Source organism: Nannospalax galili, unplaced genomic scaffold (genome assembly GCF_000622305.1).
Source record: "Nannospalax galili isolate Female #2095 unplaced genomic scaffold, S.galili_v1.0 scaffold800, whole genome shotgun sequence".
Taxonomy (NCBI): Eukaryota; Metazoa; Chordata; class Mammalia; order Rodentia; family Spalacidae; genus Nannospalax; species Nannospalax galili.
This window is the reverse complement of record NW_008347125.1, coordinates 2,714,841-2,735,792: the sequence shown is the minus strand read 5'-3', so window position 1 is coordinate 2,735,792 and position 20,952 is coordinate 2,714,841. Positions and strand designations below refer to the sequence as shown.

General features: G+C 42.4%; 1 pseudogene; it reads left to right on the top strand.

The window, feature by feature from the left end:
• On the top strand, nt 1–18,159 carry LOC108491339 (annotated as a pseudogene).
• The last annotated feature ends 2,793 nt before the right edge of the window (nt 18,160–20,952 follow it).

Sequence of the window (20,952 nt, the reverse complement as noted above, 5' to 3'; positions counted from 1 at the left end):
ATGCACCTGTCATCTCAGCTACTGGGGAAGAATGAGTTGAGGTAAGAGGATCAGCTGAGCCCATGAGTCCAAAGCTCTCCTTGGCAACAACAAAATCTGGTCTCAAAAACAGGAAAATGGGGCTGGAGAGATGGCTCAGTAGTTAAGAGCAGGTACTGCTCTGGAGAGAACCCAAGTTCGTTTTCAACACAATTGCCTGGAACTGTAGCTCCGCAGCGCTGATGCCATGTGCCCTACTTTGTCTGATTCCATAGCTCTCAATTATTGACACACATTTAAAAATCCCAGAGCCTATGCGTTATTCTAAGCCAGGTAGCTTAGAACTTATGGGTATATATCCTGGCCATAGGAATCTTTAAGTGATGTCACACATTCTGGATTCTACCCATTAGGCTTGGTTTATCTTCCCCTCCCCCCTCCTCATCTTTAGGCCCGGTCTTATGTAGCCTGAGCTGGCCTTAAACTCCTGCTCCTCCTGCCTCTACCTCCCAAGTGTTAGGATCCAGGCATGGACTACCACCACAGCTGGCTTAGCTTAGTGTGTTTCATTGTCTTTTTAAATATTTTTTATTACTTTTATTTTATGTGTATGTGTGTATTGCCTGCATGTATGTAAGCGTACCCATGTTGTGCAATGCCTGAAAAAGTCAGAAGAGAGCTTTGGATACCCTGAAACTATAGTTACAGATGGCTATTAGTCACCATGTGGGTGCTGGGGATTGAACCCAGGTCCTCTGCAGCTGATGCTCTTAACCACTGAGCCATCTCTTCAGCCCCAGCTTATTCCATTCTCAAGCAATTGAGTGGCCAGATGTGTCCTGTTAGTGTTGGAGTCCTGGAAGCAGTCCTGGACAGCTATCGCCTTGCCCAGCTGTGCACCTTGGTGCCCTTTTGGTCACACGGTTGCTGACTCAAGAGTCAGGCAGTTTCTGGTATAGTCAAAGAAATTTTCCATGTGCTTCTTTTCCTTCTGGGGCATTTATCCTTTCTGATTGCACAAGGCTTTGGGTTTTGTAAACTTCTCAGTTTCAGATGTGAGCAAAGAAGACCAGAAAGAGTTCCTGAGTCACATTCCAGGCCAGGCCTCCTGGAGTTCGCATCCCCGAGTCATGCTGAGCCCTGGAACCAATAAGGATTTGTGGTTGGAGAGCCAGGAGCCTGGCCACACCACTGCATCTGGCCCAAGACTCCTTGACTGAAGCTTCATGCTTGATCTCCCGTCTGCTCAGAATAGTCTGGAAAGAGAAATGTATTCAACCAAAATGTCAGTAAATCTTGTTTAGGAGAATAAAGTTTCTAGAGAAAGGAACATGGTGAAAGCGGGCTCCTGCTTGTCTAGGTCTCCAACAGTTACAAGAGCTGTGTAAAGCAATAGACAGAAAGATCTCTTTGCAGCGGGATCTTAGCTTATCTAGGTATCACTTCCCTCGAGGCAAAGTCTCAAATGCAAGATGACTGGAGGGGATCTTTCTGGGCACAGGGGAAGCAATGAAGTGAGTAAAAGACGCATTCTAGAAATACAAACTCCAGATGATACCTCAACAAACACCTTCCCATCTGTGCAATCTTGAGAAAAGTGCCTAACCATTCCCCGACTGCATCCTGGAATTTCTGATAGTGCCCACTTCCTGGAGGATTAGCTGAGATAAGGCACACAGTAACCCAGCAAGCTATGCGACACAGTGAGCCAAGCCCAGAAGTCCCCTCTCCTGGAGCTTCCCGCTTTTAACATGAATATGAATCACATGGAGGCCTTGTTTCAAGTGCATCTAGGGGTCAAGGTTTCATTTTGGGAAATGAAAGTGTCCTGGAGATGGAGCGTGAGTGTGTTTAATGCTACTGAACTGTACACTGGAAAGTGGTAAATTTTATATTATATAATTTATATAATCACATAATTTACATAATTTACATAATTATATTTATATTTTATGGCCATAAAAACCATTTTGAAGCATCTGGTAGCACTTCCAGCAAGCTCCTAGGTGAAACTGCTGGCTAAAAGTCACACTCTGAGTAGCAGGCCCTGTCACCAATGAACCTCAGAGGCAAATCATGCTTTGTAATGTCCGCTCAGCATTTGATGCAGCTGGTCTCTAGCACCCGCATAGCATCAGTCCATGACACTGTACTGTGCCTCGATCAAATGCAAATCTCACTCATCTGTAGACAGCACCTTCCCGTTGGGTGGAAGTCTTTATGCCAAAGCAGGCCTATCTATTTATTTAGGCAAATGGAGGGCTCTCTTGTGCTCTACTATTTTGACTGCTTTTGTTTTAGGCCCAGTCTCCCTGCAAATGCTCCCCACACCAAACTTCGTGCTTTCCTGCCCCATTTATGTTTATGATTCCAGCTAATGATGGGTCCTCCCTGGGCTCAGTCAGGGGCTTCATTTGCCTACTGGATATTGCTTTCCAAACAGGCTTGGGATGGGGGTGGGGGGTGGGGAATGAGGTACTAGGTTCCTGTTTCTCCATGTTCCTCTATGTTGATCATCTTCAGTGATGCCTGGGCATAGAGCTGTTGAGGTGGGGTGTTGGAGTTCTAGCCTTCTTTGTTTGGTTGTCATTACTACATATCAGCAAGTGAAAACAGCTCAGAGATCCTAATCCTACTGTGTGTAAGCTACACAGTCAACCCCCACCAAAACAAAACAAAATACAATTCTCAAAATGTTAACTATATAGGCAGGAGAGATGGTTCAGTGGTTAAGAGCACTGACTGCTCTTGCAGAGGACCCGGGTTCAATTCCCAGCACCCACATGGCAGCTACGAACTGTCCTTAACTCCAGTTTCAGGGGAATCTGAAGCCCTCTTCTGACCTCCACGGCATTGCATGACATGGGTGTGCTCACATACATGCAGGCAATACACTCATACACATAAAATAAAAATAAATATATATGTATTTTTAAATGTTAACTAGGGGCTGGAGAGATGGCTCAGCAGTTAAGGGCACTAACTGCTCTTGCAGAGGACCTGGGTTCAATTCCAGCACCCACATGGCAGCTACGAACTGTCCTTAACTCCAGTTTCAGGGGAATCTGAAGCCCTCTTCTGACCTCCACAGCATTGCACGACACAGATGTACTCACATACATACAGGCTATACACTCATACACATAAAATAAAAATAATAAAATAGTTAAAAAATGTTAACTGTATAAATTAAGAGTGATTGTCTTTCCCAAAGCTCAACACATAAGACCTTTGTTATTAGAATATCTAACAACTGTTCCTTGTATGGGAAGTTCATGCAAGTTTAGACTTCAGACTGTTATTAATGTACCTCTTTCCTCAGAGTAATCTACAGTAACACTGCAATAGAGGATTCTTGATTGTATTTTATTTATTTTTAATTTTTTTGATTTATTTTTATTTTATGTGTAGGAGTATTTTGCCTGCATGCATCTACATATATCCATGTTGTGCAATGCCCATAGAGGCCAGAGAAGGGTGTCAGATCTCCAGGGATTAGAGTGTCAAATAGTTGTTAGCTGTCATGTGGGTGAAACCCACTCACTGTCTTCAGCAAGAGCAGCCAGTGCTCTTAACTGCTGAGTCACCTCCCCAGCCCCTTGTTTTTTAATTAATCAGAACAAAAATCATAGATGGTAGCAAAGAGGTTATTATTATCACAAAATATAAGAATATAAGACTTCAAGGTTTTGGGGGGGTGTTTTCTCCAAGTTTTTTTTTTTTTAAACAGGGTCTCTGTGTAGCCCCAGCTGGCCTGGAACTCGCTATGTAGACCAGGCTGGCCTCAGTCTCACACAGAGACCTGCCTGCCCCCCCCAAAACCCCTGCCCCCAAGTGCTGAGATTAAAGGTGTTTGCCACCATGCCTAGCAAGATGTCAAGGTTTTTATTATAAAATGGAAACACTTGTTTTTGAGCTAAACAGTGATTTTGACCACTGTCATTTTGCCATGTGTTTGTTCCAAGAGTGAAAATAATTTGCTCTTATGTAAGAGCACAGAACGAAGGCCAGCTATCACCTTTGCAATGCTTGGGCTGCTGACCTGTCCCTGGGAAGGGCCTGGAGAAAAGGGCCTTTGATGCGTTTCTCACAAAACTGGCTGAGTACTCTGAATTTTGAACTAAGGATTTAAGCATAAAGAAATTTTTCTAAATTAATCGCTACCTGAAAGGTAAATTTGGAATTAACTGAAATAGGCGGTAAACATATGTTTACCATTTAAACATATGGTAAAATGATGACATATTTTTCTAATTCACTTAAAACGTATTACAGGGCTAGGCAAATAGCTAATCCCTTATAGTAATGAATGGAATCTACCTTTGGGTGGAGACATGCCCTTGACTCCTCCCTTAAGAGTTAATCCAAAATTGAATGTGGTGGCACATGCCTACAATCCCAGCACTCAGGAGGCAGAGACAGGTGGATCTCTGTGTGTTTGAGGTCAGCCTGGTCTATTTGGTAAGTTCCAGGTCAGTTAGGACTACATCGTGAGACCCTGTCCAAAGAAACAAAAGCAACAACTAAAAAGTTAAACCAGTTGGGCAGGCCAGAGACCTGGCTAAAAGATCACCCTGCAGGAAGGCAGGGTCACCCCTCAGGAAGGTGGGGCCACCCCTTGGGAAGGTAGAACCACCTTAAGAAGGTGTACTTCTCAGAATCCCGGCCCCCAGTGCGGTCTGCCAGGAGGTTTGGCTTGATCTCAGAAACATGCAACTATTCTTTCTTCTTCCCTTTTGTTCTTTTCCTTCAGAGGCTGGCCAGAACCCAAGTGTGCCTTTAAACTTCCTGGCATTCTGGGCTTCCTTGCCCTTTCTTTAAAGCTCTCCTTCCTGCCATGTGGCTGGCTGCCTGTCAACATGTGCCTCCGAGGCAGCTTATCTCAAATTGCATAGTTTTTCTTTTTTTTCATGTCTCTCCTCTCTGGGAAGTTGCAAGATTTACAGCTTTTCGGCCTGGAGTTTTTCTTTAAATTCAGATAAATTGTTCTTGAGCTTCTGTTTATGTCTGTTCTTAAATTCTTTAAGTAACAAGACAAAGAAACCCAAGCGGGGACCCCAATTTCCCCAGTATAATATGGTGGCTCTGCTGAGACTCTCCAAGATTTCCAGGAACACTTCTTTCCTACCTTTTAATTCTTTTATACTCAGAGGAAGGGAACTGGTTCCTGTGCCCCTAGATGGTAACATCTGTCAGTACAGTGCTTGCCAAACAAACATAAGAACCTGAGTTTGGATCCCCAGCACCCACATAAAAACCAGGTGTTATGCCTGTAATCTCAGCGCTGGGGAGAGGCTCTGACTTAAGAAAAGAAAAAAAGAAGGTAGACAGCAATTGAGTAAGACACCCAACATTGACCTCTGACCTCTACATAGGAATGAAAGCACACACATGTGCACACACACACATTAGAAATGATCACAGGTTGAAGCTTGATTCTGGAATCGTGGCCACTCTTGTCATGTTTATAGCTCCTTCTGATACAGGGGAGAAACAGTATCCCCTAGAGGGTTCTTAGTCTCATTCATAAAAGAATTTAAGGATGGACTCAAATGGAAGACTTAGGACAGTTTTATTAGAATTTAAAGAAAAATCTTCAGGGCAGGCAAGCTGGCTTAAGGAGGAGAATGGAGGGGAGAAGGAAAAAACTCATGAAGCCATGCTGGTTTAGAGCCAGCATAGAGGTCAGACACGTGGCAGACTGTCAGCCACAAGGCAGGGAGAAGAAAGCATTAGAGAAAAGTAAAGAAATACAAGATGCTGGGGCAACGCGAAGCATTAGAAAAAGGATATGAAGAAGAAAAGCAGAGATTACGCTTTTTGAAGAATTGAGAGACTTACAGAGACCTACATGTCTGCAAACAGGTCCATAGAACTGCACTAGGAAATGGGGATTCCAGGAAGGAAAAGTTCACCATCTCATTAATGTACTAGGCATTCCACTCATCTCTTTAGCATATTAGGGTGAACCCACCTTCCTAGGAGTAGTCTTATGACCAGGTGATTGGCCAGTGAAACTGGTCTTTCAACAGACAGACTAGAAATTTTATTTTTTGGCCAGTCAATCTTTTCAAATATTTTATTATTATTTTTATTTTATGTGTATAAGTGTACTGCCTGCATGTACATGAGTGCACCCAAGGAGGTCAGAAGAGGGTGTTGGATTCCCTGGAACTGGTGTTATATATGGTTGTTAGCTGCCATGTGGGTGTTGGAAATCAAATCTTGGCCCTCTGTAAGAGCAGCTAGTGCTCTTAACTGCTAAGCCATCTCTCCAGCCCCATTGACCAGTTAATCTTATGGTACTTTTTGCTACCTTAACACCTCCATTAGAAGTAACTTTGTTTGACATACTTGAGAAAAATGAGATCTCCAAAGATGAAGTTTTACCCACATCTTGCATTCTTGCTGCCTCTACAACTTGGACAAAACAAAAGAAAACAAGGCCGATGTAGAATCACTAAACACAAGGTTCTGGAGCACAAGGATGATGTGTACACAGAATATTCATTTCTTAACATAGCTGTGAGAAATCACAACCTTTATTCATTTAGTGAAGCCATCATCCAGTTAGTGACTTAAGTGACACCAACGTATCATCTTATAGCCCAATACAGGCCACATGGCTAAAATCAAGGTGTTCACAGGGCTGGTTTCTTTGGAGGTTCCAAGGAGAATCTATTCGCTTCTCTTTTCTAATTTCCAGGCCACCTGCCTTCCTTGGCACCCTCTTCCATGTCCAAAGTCATTAGCAGAGGCTGGTGGAATCCTTCCCCCATCACCTGACTCCACTTCCTCCTTCTGTGTCTCTCCAGGTTTGAAGGACCCCTGTGATCCCATTGGGTCCACCTGTATAATCTACAAAGCCCAGTCCACCATATGGGTCACAGTCATAGGTCATAGCTTTGGCACCTGACATCTTTCTAGAGGGCAATTATTCTGCTGCCTCAGAGGGTCAAAATACCCAGGATAAACCCGAGGTGCTTGCCTTAAGCCCTGTTGCTTGGGAAGCACACCTCATACCAAGGACTCTCTCCACCCCACCAGATAGCTCAGTCTCAGACTCCCCAGTGGCATCCTCACAACTCTGAGCTCACCTTCACTGTCATTCATACCACCATCCTCAGTGGACAAGCAGACCTCTAGATAGCTTTATTTTTTCTCTCACTGACATTTATTAACTGCCTCTCTTTAACTTTCCTCATTTTACTTGGAGAAAAATAAACTCTTACTGATCAGTAAGTGCCTCTTTAGATATGATTTAGTGTGTGAGTAGGGAATGCAGTCAGAAAACATGATTATAACACGATAAGTTAAACTGTCAAGTTAAAAAATATATATAGTAAGCTTTGAGTCTGGGATGAAAGGAATTAACTCCTGTCAACTGCAGTGAGGGGATTTCTTATAGAAATACAAACAGAGCAATAAGGGGGGTGGCGTGGAACTGTAGGGCAGGCGATATAGGAGTTTGGCATCATCACCCTAGAACTGGGGACCAGGAAGCAGAAATCTTGGGCTGGAGCCGGAAACATATCATCTTCCAGGTCCATTTCTGTGCCACAGTTCCTAAGGTTTCACAGCCTCCCAAACAGGACCACTAGGTAGGAACCAACTTTCCAAGCACACAAGCCTGTTTCACATTCAAACCATAAAAATATTATAAAATTACATTTATATTTACAATTATTTAACCATTTTATAATAATTTAATAATTATAAATAGCAATGCAGTAAACACTGGAAATTCTATGGTGGGTTGTGGAATCAAAAGGAATTCAGTCCTGTGAAGGCTAATAAGGTGGGAAGTGGCAGTGAGGTATGAACATGCAGTGATGTTCTAGAACCCAGTGATTCTGAAGCCAGAACATGGGAGCAAAAACATCCAAGGTCATGACTGGCGAGGTAGTGACTGGAGAAATGGCTAGTTCACCTATTATTCTTACACAGGACCCAAGTTCGGTTCCCAGCACCCATATTGGGTGGCTCACAATTGCCAGTAACTCCAGCTCCAAAGGCACTGACAATATTCTTCTGTACTCTCTGGGGACTTACATGTCATTTGAAGTTTTAGTTGAGATCCTTCTCATTTTGACATTTTAATTTTGACTTTAAAATCCAAGGTAATACTTTTCACTTCTTGCAGAGGACTCGGGTTCAATTCCCCGTACCCACATGGCAGCTAAAAACTGTCCTTAATTCCAGTTCCAGGGGAATCCGACGCCCTCTTCTGACCTCCACGGCATTGCACGACATGGGTGTATTCACATACATGCAGACAGTACACTCGTACACACACACACACACACACGCACACACACACACACACACACAAAGACATCAGTAAGTACTTTCAGCTACATAAATAACACGATTTTGGTCCCTGTATTTGGGAAGAAGAGGCAGATTGAGGCTGACCTGGTGTATGTGGTAAGCTCCAGGCCAGCTGGGGCTCTAGTGAAACCCTGTCTGAAACACAAACAACAGCAAAATAGCATGTTAAGGAAAACACTAGAAAGATCACCAACAATCCTCGTGGTTATCTCTGTGTGTTGGGATTATATATGGTGTGCATTTTCTTTCCATTCATGTATCTATTTTTAAAAAGCTTTACTGAGCTTCTTCCTCAGGAAACACCAAAGGGTGGATGACACCCATACAGAGGGGGGCCAGGAGGACCTGGGGGCCCAGGCTTGGGAGCCCTAGGCGGCTTCCGTGGAGGTAGCCATATCTGGTGCCACGGTCTGAATTGTGGGGATTTGGACAAGCTGAAGACAAAGAGTGGATTCCAGTCACCAAGCTGGGCCACCTGGTCAAGGTCATGAAGGTCAAGTCCCTGGAGGTGATCTACCTCTTCTCCCTGCCCACTAAGGAATCTGAGATTATTGACCTCTTCCTGGGAGCATCTCTTAAGGATGAGGTTTCAAAGATCATGCCAGGGCAGAAGCAGACCCCGGCTGGCCAGCAGACCAGGTTCAAGGCTTTTGTCACCATTGGGGACTACAACGGTCATGCTGGTCTGGTTGTTCAGTGCTCCTAGGAGGTAGCCACTGCAGTTTGAGGGGCCATCTTCTTGGCCAAGCTTTCCATTGTCCCTGTGAGGAGAGGCTACTGGGGAAGCAAGATTAGCAAGCTCCACACGATCCCATGCAGGGTGACAGGCCGCTGTGGCTCTGTACTGGTGTGCCTCATCCCTGCCCCCAGGATACTGGCTCCTGTGCCCAAGAGACTGCTACTGATGGCTGATGTTGATGACTGCTACACATCAGCCCAGGCTGCACTGCCACCCTGGGCAACTTCGCCAAGGCCACCTTTGATGCCATCTCTAAGACCTACAGCTATCTGACCCCTGACCTCTGGAAAGAGACAGTCTTCACCAAGTCTCCCTATCAGGAATTCACCAATCACCTTGTGGAAACCCACACTAGTGTCTCTGTGCAGAGAACCCAGGCTATGGAGACCAGGCTAGCCTCCATCAATCTCAGAGATTCACCTGCTTCTGCCTCCCCAAGTGTTGGGATTAAAGGTGTACACCATCAACTCAGTGTGGTGGTGTGGTTGCCGGCTGTGCCTGCTCTCCTCCAGCTATGGCCACTCTCCTGCTCTCTTAGTTCCTCCGATCAGTTGATCAGTCGTACCGTCTGGACCCCAGGGCTGGTGAGGAGACTGTGTCAGCGGAGCCGCATTCAGACACAGGAGACCAGGTTCAGTGACACAGATCTGCTTTATTGCAGGAAGGCACAAGCTTATATAGGGATAGTGGTCCAATCACAGCACAGCAAGTAGGATACCTTATTAGCATAACAGGTTTAGCATACTATCACAGTACAGCAGGTAGGATACCTTGATTCTAACGGTGGTGATTAGGGAGTGGCGAGCTCTAGGCATCAGTCTCATGATCTGCCAATGGGAGCAAAATGTCACAAGGCATTCCTTGTGGCTCCAGCAGTCGGGCCGTTGCCTCAGGCTTGCTGTATGGCTGTCAATAAGACTTTCACCCTAGGCTCAAGCCTGTCTCCCACATGGTGGTATATGCCTTTAGTCCCAGCACTTGGGAGGCAGAGGCAGGTGAATCTCTGTGAGTTCAAGGCCAGCCTGGTCTACATAGCAAGTTCCAGGTCAGCTGGGGTTACAGGGAGGCCCTGTCTCAAAAAGACACACACACACACACACACACACACACACACACACACACAAAAGTATATACCACCATGCCTAGCTATTTATTTTAATTTTATGTGTATGAGTGTTTTTGCCTGCATTTAGCTCCTGCATGCATGCAGTACCTGTACATGCCAGAAGAGGGTGTTGAATCCCCTGGAACTGTAACTATGGACAGTTGTGAGCCATCATATGAGTACTGGGAACAGAACCCAGGTCTTCTGCAGGAGTTGCCTGTGCTCTTAACTGCTGAGTCATCTCTCCAGCCACAAGTTCATTGGCTTTTAAAATACTGATTCCAAAATATTTATGTATTTTTTAGAAAAAAAATTACCAAGCTATAATTTTCAATTCACAAAATTGAGTGGTTTTTTAAAATGTTCACAGAGTCATGAGTCCTTCATTATTAATTTCAAAATATTTCCACCATCCAAACAAAACCCAAAACTCCTTCTCAGTCACTTCTCCATTCTCTGCTCTCCCCAGCCCCTCCTAACTAGTAAGCTACTTTCTGTCTTTCTGGATTCATTTATTCTGAATATTTAGTAGGAAGAGAGTATGCTACTTGGTATTTTGTGTCTGACTCCTTTTATTCTTTGCAAGTGTTATCAAGAAACACCAACATTGTGGTAGGTGTCAGCACTTCTTTGTGTGGGTGGGCCACATTTGCTTATCACTCATCACTTGATGCACATTTGGTTTCCTTCCCATTTGGGGTTATTATTAAAAATGCTGCTATAGAATTTATGTACATATTTTTATGAAGATATGTTCATAATTCTCCTGGATTGTAATTGCTGAACTGTATTTCTCTCCTAAATGCTCCCTTTAAAAATAAAAAAAGCATATATCTACTATAAAATGGCATTAATAAAAAAGAAAGTGGGGCTGGAGAGGTGGCTCAGACGGTAAGAGCTCCAACTGCTCTTGAAGACCTGGGTTCCTTTCCCAGCACTGACTGGTGGTTAGCAACCATCTGTAACTCCAATTACAGGGAATCTAATGCCCTCTTCTGGTCTCTATGGGCATGGCACACACACAGTACACATGCATACATGTAGACAAAACCCTTGTACAAATAAAATAAAAAATAAATAAAATTTTTAAAATATTTTATTATTTTTATTTTATGTGTATGCATGTATTGCCTGCATGTAGGTAAGCGTACCCATGTCGTGTAATGTCTGCAGAGGACAGAAGAGGCTGTCGGGTCCCCTGAAACTAGAGTTGCAAACAGTTGTTAGCTGCCATGTGGGTGCTGGGATTTGAACCTAAGTCTTCTGCAAGAACAGTCAGTGTTCTTAACCCCTGAGCCATCTCTTCAGCCCCAATAAAAATATTTTTTAAAAGCTAATTTTGTTCAAAAGTTAAACATGTTTCTTTCTATTTTGAAGGAAATGTAGAGTAGATTAATAACAGAGTGGCTTCTGAACTTGGTCATATGTACTAAACTTCAAGAAAGCCAACCTTGCCAGTCCCTGCAAGGAACATCCAGCAGCTGAGATGCCAGTCTAAATCCACTAAAACAAAACAAACAGAGAAAAATACCAGTGGCCTGAGGAGTTTGCACTGCTCAGCCTGTTTTCCCCAAACTGAAAAATTCAATTGCTTGGGATCTAAGTTACAAAAGTCACCCACACCTGCCTCTTGTAGGAGATGCAGTGGAAGCCCCTGGGTTGGCACAGGACCAGAACCCCGCTATCTACTTGTGCGTACGTGCATGTGCTTTAATTTTGTCTGAAGAAAATAGTGTGAAGAGGAGTTGGGCTTGGCAAGGTATTGACGTGGCTCAGCTGTGGCTGTTTTGAACTTCGATAAACAATAAAAGGGCAGCAGACACTGGACTCTCTGCCTGGACCTTCAAAGGGAAACATGAAGAGGTTGAGAGCGAGGGCTTCTCTGAAAGGAAATGGGTGCTTATCCTCTCAACTATTCTGGAAATGAGTGACGTTTTGCTGAAAGAGGATGAATTCCCTTACTCCCGTGGCAGGGAGCCAGCTAGGGCCTGGACTCAAGAGAGCCCAGCAGATCTCCTTTGAAGGAATAGGACCGCCCTGCACTATTTGAGGTTAACATGGCTGCACTGAGCTTAGACTGGACCTGGGGCTAGCCTCGGTCCAGGGCACTTTCCACAAACCTACACCAAGCTTCTGTCTCCCACTGAAGGAGATCGGGATCCTTAAATGCATAGTTTGCACATATTTCACAGAATTCACTTTAAGTCTTTTTGGTTAAAATTCTCAAAGTATAACACCTGTCCCAATTACTCACTACCATTAAGGTACTTTTCTAGTTGTTGAAATTCTCATTATCCATTAGCAAAACTCTAGTCTTCTGAAAGAATTATTCATGTGTCATAAATGACCACAAAAATGTGTTATAATCAAACAGGAACAAGAGTCTTAGCCTCACAAAGAATGAGGTATCAACCTGCCCGGGGAACCCCTGACCCATCATATGTAAATGAGGGTTATCAGAGCTGTTTTTTAATGTGTTGATTTTAAACATATAAATACCTGTTCACATCCAGATCATCTGAAAACCAGGCTTCAGAGGAACTCAAGAATATTAGTTATTCATCCTTCTTGGCAATACAGGTAACATTCTTTATTTATATGACTTTATCTTATAAAAAATATGGGCAACTAGGAAGGTTTCAAATTTAAGAATTTAGCTCAGTAACATTTGAACTCACTTTGTCATAGTCTGTGTTTCTTATTTGGTTCTTTAAATATTATACATATGCACACATGTATATATATAAAGTTTTCATTTATTTATATATGTATTTAATATGTTACCCAGGTGATTGTTCTAGATTATTTTAGGACTTTAAAGTAGTTTATGACTAAAAACAAACTGCAGAAGAGCATTCACAAATGTCCTATAGACAACATAGATTTTAAAAAACAGACAAACAAAAAACAGTTCTTACTGTATGGCCCAGGCTAGACTGAACTTGCTGTATAACCCAGATTGGCCTCAAACTTGCAGTCCTCTGGCCTCAGCTTCCCAAATGCTGTAACTACAGATCTGCACCACCATGCTAGACTGACATGGATTTTTAGAAGTTATTCTTCCCATTCTCCCTTTCTTCCTTCAGGCTTTTAGCAGTGTATGTAAGGAAAAGTGAGAACATTACAGGTGTAAGGGGGTACGAGAAGGATGTGAGCCTTTGTAGGAGCTAGCATATTTACATAGTTGGTTTTCATCATGCTCTTGAAGTTGTGTCTATTCCTAGTTCAAATATTGCTTAGCATAAGTTTTTCCTTGGCTATTGGCAGTTTGGGTCCAGGATGTACTGTCTTACAGATGGAAGAGGGTTGGATAGAAACTGTTTTCTGTCTTGATTTCTGCTATAAAACTACATTTGTGATCAACAGAATACATTGTAATAAGTGTGCACTGTGGTGTGGGAAGGTGATGGTGGGAAAACTAGAGCAGTGGGACATGTGGGTAGGAACTCTGCATATTTTCCTCACTTTTATACAGGACCTAAAGTTATCCTCAAAAAATTAAAATCAGCTGGGTGTGGTGGCACACACCTTTAATCCCAGCACTTGGGAGGCAGAGGCAGGTGGATCTCTGTGAGTTCAAGGCCAGCCTGGTGAGTTCCAGGACAGCTGAGGCTACAGGGAGATCCTGTCTCAAAAAGACCAAAAGAAAAAAAAAATTAAAATCTACTTAAAAGAAAAACAAAATAAAATCGTATTTAGAGCCCTCTTTGTCAAATGCATTTCAAATGGCAGAGTTATTACTACTTGTGGTGCTGATGTCAAATGGGGGTCTTGTGCATGCCATACTTGCAGCTCTCTATTAGCTACACCCCAACCCAGAATTAACTCTCATCATCAACATTTGCTATGAATGGCATCTCTTACTCATGAAAATGAGTCCATCAGCTACTGCCTGGATGAGAGTAATGGTAGTCTGCTTATGGAGAAGTACAATTCTAATTATTCAAGATACCTGATGCCTTTTGTCTTTCCTGAAAAATAATCAAAATATTATTTTAAAATATTAATACCTTGGAGTTTTTAATGTGCATGAAAAATCAAAACTTCAGAATAAAGTTGCCATAATACAGTAGAAAACAGAACATTTTGCCCTTATTTTTTCACATATTTTCTAATATTGGAAATAAATAATCAACATCATAATACAGAGGGCCAGAAAGAACAAATACCCACGTTTATGTAGACATTATCTTGATAATAACTAACTTATCAAGTTCATTGTAATGGAAGTTCATTGTAAAAATCAGATGAAGTTCATGGAAGTTCATTGTAAAAATCAGATGAGGCAATGTACATTACAAATCTATGATTCCAAGAATAATTAATAGAAATGACTTGTAATTATCTTTCTAACTAATTGGGAAAACATTCCTAATGAACATTAAATGATTATGCTGTCATTTAATGGTGCAGATCCTAAATTAGAAGCACTTTTTTTTTTACATTTATTTATTTTCTGTGTCTGTGTATGTGTACATACACATCCCATGCTGTGCACAATCAGAGAATATCTTACTGGAGTTGGTTCTCTCTTTCCACTATGTGGGTCCCAGGGATCAAACTCAGGCATCAGGCTTGGCGATACACTACTTTATCTAATGAGCCATCTCAGCAGCCCAGGAACACATTTTTCTTAAAGCATTTGAGTAAAAATCTATGTTCCAATTGTTTAATAGCCTCCAGAATGTCCAAAGTGATACTCCTTAGACACCTTGGTTCCCAATAGCAGGATCATCTGGCCTCTTTCACGATTTCTGACATGGCACCATGCTCTGTACACAAGAAAAGTCTCCATATGTCATAAGGAATAATACTCTCAGATGAGTGTGATGGTGCATGCCTTTAATCCCAGCTCTCTGGAGGCAGGCAGTCTATATAGCAAATTCTAGACCAGCTGGGGCTACAGGGAGACCCTTTCCAAGAAAGAGAGAAAGAAAGAGAGGAGAGAGAAAAAGAGAAAGAGAGAAGAGAGAGAAAGAGAAAGAAAGGAAGGAATGAAGAGAGAAAGAAAGGAAGGAAGGAAGAATGGATGGTGCATGCCTTTAATCCCAGCTCTCTGGAGGCAGGCAGTCTATATAGCAAATTCTAGACCAGCTGGGGCTACAGGGAGACCCTTTCCAAGAAAGAGAGAAAGAAAGAGAGGAGAGAGAAAAAGAGAAAGAGAGAAGAGAGAGAAAGAGAAAGAAAGGAAGGAATGAAGAGAGAAAGAAAGGAAGGAAGGAAGAATGAAAGGAAGACAGAGAAAGAGAGAAAGAGAGAGGGGGAGAGAGAGAGGGAGAGAGAGAGAGAGATTCTCCAAGGCTCAGAGAACATCACAGAACAGGGGACAGAAAGAATGTAAGAGCCAGAGGAAGGAGTGAAGTATGTGGAACGCTGTCTTCTGGGCACAGCCTTTTCACTCTTGAACTCACAGCAGCTATGATTACTTGCACAAAATTGAACCTGTCAACATCATGTCATGTAATAAGAAGGGACTCACAAGGCCCTACCCTTCCCTGAGGATCTCTAGGCAATTAATTAGTTACTAGGGAAGGGAAAATTTTCTTCGGTGCTATAGTCACTGGTAAGATGCCCATGTTTTGTAAATAACATCTAACCTAATAAGTAACCCCCTAGTGAAATTCATTGAGTCATCTTGTTTCGTTGGTTTGTTTTACTTTGACTGATCGATCAACTGATTGACTGTTTTGAGACAGGGTCTCACTATGCCGCACTGACTGGCCTAGAATTCACTATATAGACCACCAGGCTAGCCTCAAACCCTCAGAGATCTGCTGCCCCTGCCTCCCAAGTTCTACGATTAAACGTGTGGGCCACTAGGCAAGCACTTTACCACTGATCTGCATCCCCAGCCTTCTTTGGGTCATCGAAAGAAAAAAACATAAAAGCAGAAGAGGAACTATTTGAGGAATCAGTGAGAGGCAGAAGGGAGGGAGGAGGGAGAGAGAAAGAAGAGAAACTTTAAAAAAATTTTTTTAAGTGAAGAGCTAGAGAGATGACTCAGAGGTTAAGAGCACTGGCTGCTTTTGCAGAGGACCCAGTTTTGACTCTCGGCACGCATATGGTGGCTAACAACCATCCATAACTTCAATTCCAGGGGATCCAACATTCTCTTCTAACATCCAAAGGCATTGCACAACACGGGTGCACTTATAAACATACAGGCAATATACTCATACATATAAAATAAAATAAATAAGAAAAAAAAAAAGAGCATTGGTTGCTCTTGCAGAGGACCCAGGTTCTGTTCCTAGCACCCACATGGTGGTTAACAACTGTCCGTAACTCTAGTTCCAATGGACCTGACATCCTCTTCTGCCCTTTATGGGTATTGTAATTATGTGGTGCATTTAAATGCATGTAGTCAAGATACTCATACATATAAAAAAATATATACAAATAGCGAGGCATGGTGGCACACGCCTTTAATCTCAGCACCTAGTTGGGGCAGAGGCAGAGGGAACCCCTGTGAGTTCAAAGCCAGCCTGGTCTACATAGTGAGTTCCAGGCCAACTGGGGCTACAGGGAGACCCTGTCTCAAAAAGACCCCCTCCAAAAAAAATTACAAATAAATAAAATTTAAAAAAAGAAATAATATTCTTGAGGCAGGCATACACACCAATAATCTTACCACTCAGGAGGCCAGCCTGAGCTATATCTCAAGTAATAACAATAATACATTTGTTGTAGACGCAAAGCTGAAAGATGAAAGCAATGATCCTGGTGGCTTTCCTTGTGCTCACAGCTCACTGTGTACCAGTAAGTAACATTTTGAAGTCTACATCTGCAAATGAGTCTTCATTTATACATTCTGAATTTTTAGTTATACTCAATCTTTAAAATGGAAAATAAATCATTTGGGGGGGGGGCAAAGCCACCATCTCCATGTTAAGATTTTCTCTTAACCTAAAAGTAACTCTTTCAACCAGTTTTGAAAGACATTTTAGAAAATCCAGAGATGTGAGCCCAGGGAAACAGAGCAACCCTTCTGACCTCAGAGCACAGCAGTGGCTCTCAGTCTTTGCTGCACTTTGGACTCCCTTGGGAAACTTCAAAAAGTCTGAGTACCACTCCCTCAAATCTCACTTGACTGGTCTGGGGTTTGAGCCAAGCATTAGGAGGTTCACAAGCTCCCCTGGAAGTCAGACTGAGGACCACTGATGGAGGAAGTGGTGCACTGAGTGTGACCTGCAGGGGAGACACACAGTAGCCTGAGCAGGTCCAGCAAGACTATACAGCTGGGTTGTTCTGGCTAGGGAAGAGAGTAAGAGTCACTTAGACTCACAGGTGTGTCCAATTTGTGGCCTGTAGACACATCTATAGCTATGGCTCAACACATTTGTAGATGACGAGGTTGTATCACAATGTGAAAAGACTGACCATCCCTGAGAAGATTATTTAAGATGCTATGGTTTTAGAAAGGATTAGTGACTGAGACTAACAAATAGAAGATCCATTCACCCATTCTGTAAACAAAATTTTCTTGAATATTTACATACAGTAAGGCAGTCAAGCCTGGAGCCAGGATTGCTCATGTAACAAAAGATCCTGCCTTCAAGAAAGTCAAATTAAATCTCTAGTTCATTACAATGATTATTGTCACTGTGAATGTCCTCAGTCTCTATGCTCTCTGCCTTTGTCTTCACAGGCACGAAGAAGATTTCAGCTCAGAATTGTTCCCTACTGTCCTTTCTTAAACTTCCAGCTTAAGGTAATTCTTATTCTCCCCACCCCATCCCTCCTTCCCTCCCTTCATCTTTAGGAAGAAACAATTCAGGAAGAATATATTTGACATTTTCTAAAAGTCAGATTTTAAGGAACACAGTAAAATTAGAATTTGTTCTTCAAAGTAAAAATTTTAAAATTTAAGCTCAAAACAGTAGAGCCAGAATGCAGTGGCTCAGAGTCCTGTCAGCAACGTCTGCCAGTCGAGGAGATCACCACCGAACAGAACCTCCCCAGGTCTTCCAAGGTTATGGGCACAGGGCAGTGTCACCTCCTCTAGGCCAACACCTTTCAACAGGCAACGTGTTTAGTTACCTCTCTTTTGTAAGTAAGGAGATAATATAAACTGTGAAATTTCATTTGCAAATTTAGCGAACCAAAATAGGACTTGAGGAGTCGGAAGGGTCTTAAATGAAGAAAAAGTGAATGTTTAAGGAGATGGACATACTAATATTTAATTGTTACACATTGTATATGTGTGTCCAATTGTTATACCTTACTCCATAAATAAGTACAATTATTGTGTACCCCCACCCCCCAAAAAGAAAAGGTACTAGAGAGATGGCTCAGTTAGTAAAGTGCTTGACCTGAGTTTGAGTCTCAGAACCAACGTTTAAAATGAGAAGTTGAAGGCCGGGCGTGGTGGTGCATGCCTTTAATCCCAGCACTCAGCGACAGAGGCAGGCGGATCTCTGTGAGTTCAAGGCCAACCTGGTCTCCATAGTGAATCCAGGCCAGCTGGGGCTACAGGGAGACCCTGTCTCAAAAAGACAGAAAAAAAAAAGGTAATTAATAAATAAATAAAATTTTTTTTTAAAAAAATGAAAAGTTGGGCATGACGGTATGCAATTGTTGACCCAGTGTTTGGGATGCAGCAACAGGTGGATCCCTGGGGCTCCCTGATCCTTGTTTTGACAGTCTGTCTCAGTGGATAGTCTTCTTGAAGATTAACAGCTGAGGTTGTCTCTGGTCTCCACAAGCACATGCACCCATATACACATACCACACACAGGTGCACCGACACACAGGGAGGGAGGGAGAAAAGGAAGGAAAGAAGGAAAGAAGGAAGGAAGAAAGGAAGGAAGGAAGGAAAGAAGGAAGGGAGGGACAGAGCGAGGGATGGAGGGAGGGAGGAAGGCAGGAAGAAGAAAGAAAGAAAGAAAGAAAGAGAAAGAAAGAAAGAAAGAAAGAAAGAAAGAAAAAGAAAGAAAGATAGAGTCAACTGAGTGCACTGAAGTATTAAGTCTTTATTTTTCAGAGGCTCTACCAAAGAATGTCTCCATATCAGCTATTAGAGTATCACATTGTAATTTTGATACATATAGTAATGTATTAAAAATCCCTCTTCAAGTTACATGTAATACAATGTTTAGAGGACTTCATCTCAGTCGATAAAATCGCCCCTCCTCCACTTTTGCCAAGAACGTTCAAAATCAAATTTGTATTTATTTTCAATAATTTCCTTTAACATAGACTTTGATCTAGAGATATGGCCTCTTGGTGTTTTTCCTGCTGCTTTGTATCTTCCTGCTTTGAAATATCTTTGTAAGCTCAGGTTTCCACTCAGAGAAAGCCTCACATGGCTTCTTTCATAGTTTAAAGAGCAGAGATAGTGTGGTGTGGCAGCTCTATAATCCCGGAGCTCCGGAGGCTAAGGCAAGAAGATTGCAAGTTTCAGGTCAGCCTGGATGACACGGTGAATTCTAGGCCATCTTGACAGACACAGTGAGACCCTGACTGGGGAGGGGAGGGAGGCTGCGGTGGACCTCAGTAGCAGAGGACTTTCTAGGAATGTCCAGGGCCCCAGCCCACGGAGAGCAGCGATAAAGTGAGTACTATGTTCCCAAGATCCCCTGTTGGTCTTCACTAGCATTAATCAGGAAATTTTTTGTGCTGTTTCTTAACTCCACTAAATCCTAACTGCATTTCTATATGATGACCCTAGTTACTTTATGACAAGCTTCTTCACTAATCACAGACAATAAAGCAATTAGCATTTTTATTCATTTGTATTTTGTGTGTATGAGTGTTTTGCTTGCATGTATGTAAGTGCAACACATGCATGCAATGCCCTCAGAGGTGAGAAAAGGATATCAGATTCCCTGGAACTGGAGCTACAGATGGTTGTTAGCCATCATGTGGGTATTGGGAACAAGACCCAAGTCTTCTGCAAGAGTAGCCAGTGTTCTTAACCACTGAGCCATCTCTAGCCTGCATTTAATGTTTTTATTTTGGTCTTTTTGAGACAGGGTCTCCCTATAGCCCTAGCTGTCCTGGAACTCACTATGTAGACCAGGCTGGCCTTGAACTCACAGAGATCCACTTGCCTCTGCCCACATGGCAGCTAACAACTGTCAGTAACTCCAGTTCCAGAGATTCAATGCCCTCTTCCGGCCTCCAGGGGTATTGTATGACAAGAATTCACATACTCACAGGCAAACACTCATACACATAAAATAAAAATAATAAATAAGGGCTGGAGAGATGGCTCAGCAGTTAAGAACACTGGTTGTTCTTACAGAAGACCCAGGTTCGAATCCCAACACCCACATGGCAGCTAACAACTATCTGTAACTCCAGTTCCAGAGATTCAATGCCCTCTTCCGGCCCCCAGGGGTATTGTATGACAAGAAGTCACATACTCACAGGCAAACACTCATACACATAAAATAAAAATAATAAAAATTAAGAAAAAATAAAATAATAAAATATTTAAAAATGTTTCAGAAAATTTAAAAATATGGTTAAACATAAAGTTTCCTAACAATTAAATGTCATCTAACTGCTTTCTTTATTTTCCTTGCAGCAATGCCAAAGGGCCTATGAAATGTTAAGTAACTGTGTAAGTTTTTATTCTTGATTTTCCATCATTATAATAGTTGGAAAAGGATAAGGGCTCAAAAATATAAGGGGAAAGACAGGAAATGAGAAATCAGGTTTCATGGTTTGCCATAATACCGAGTACTCTTCCAATTTTTAAAGATTTATTTTGTTTTGTTTTGTTTTTGTTTTTGGTTTTTTTTTTTTTTTTTTTTTTTTTTTGTTTTTTTTGGAAAGGGTCCCCCCCAACCCC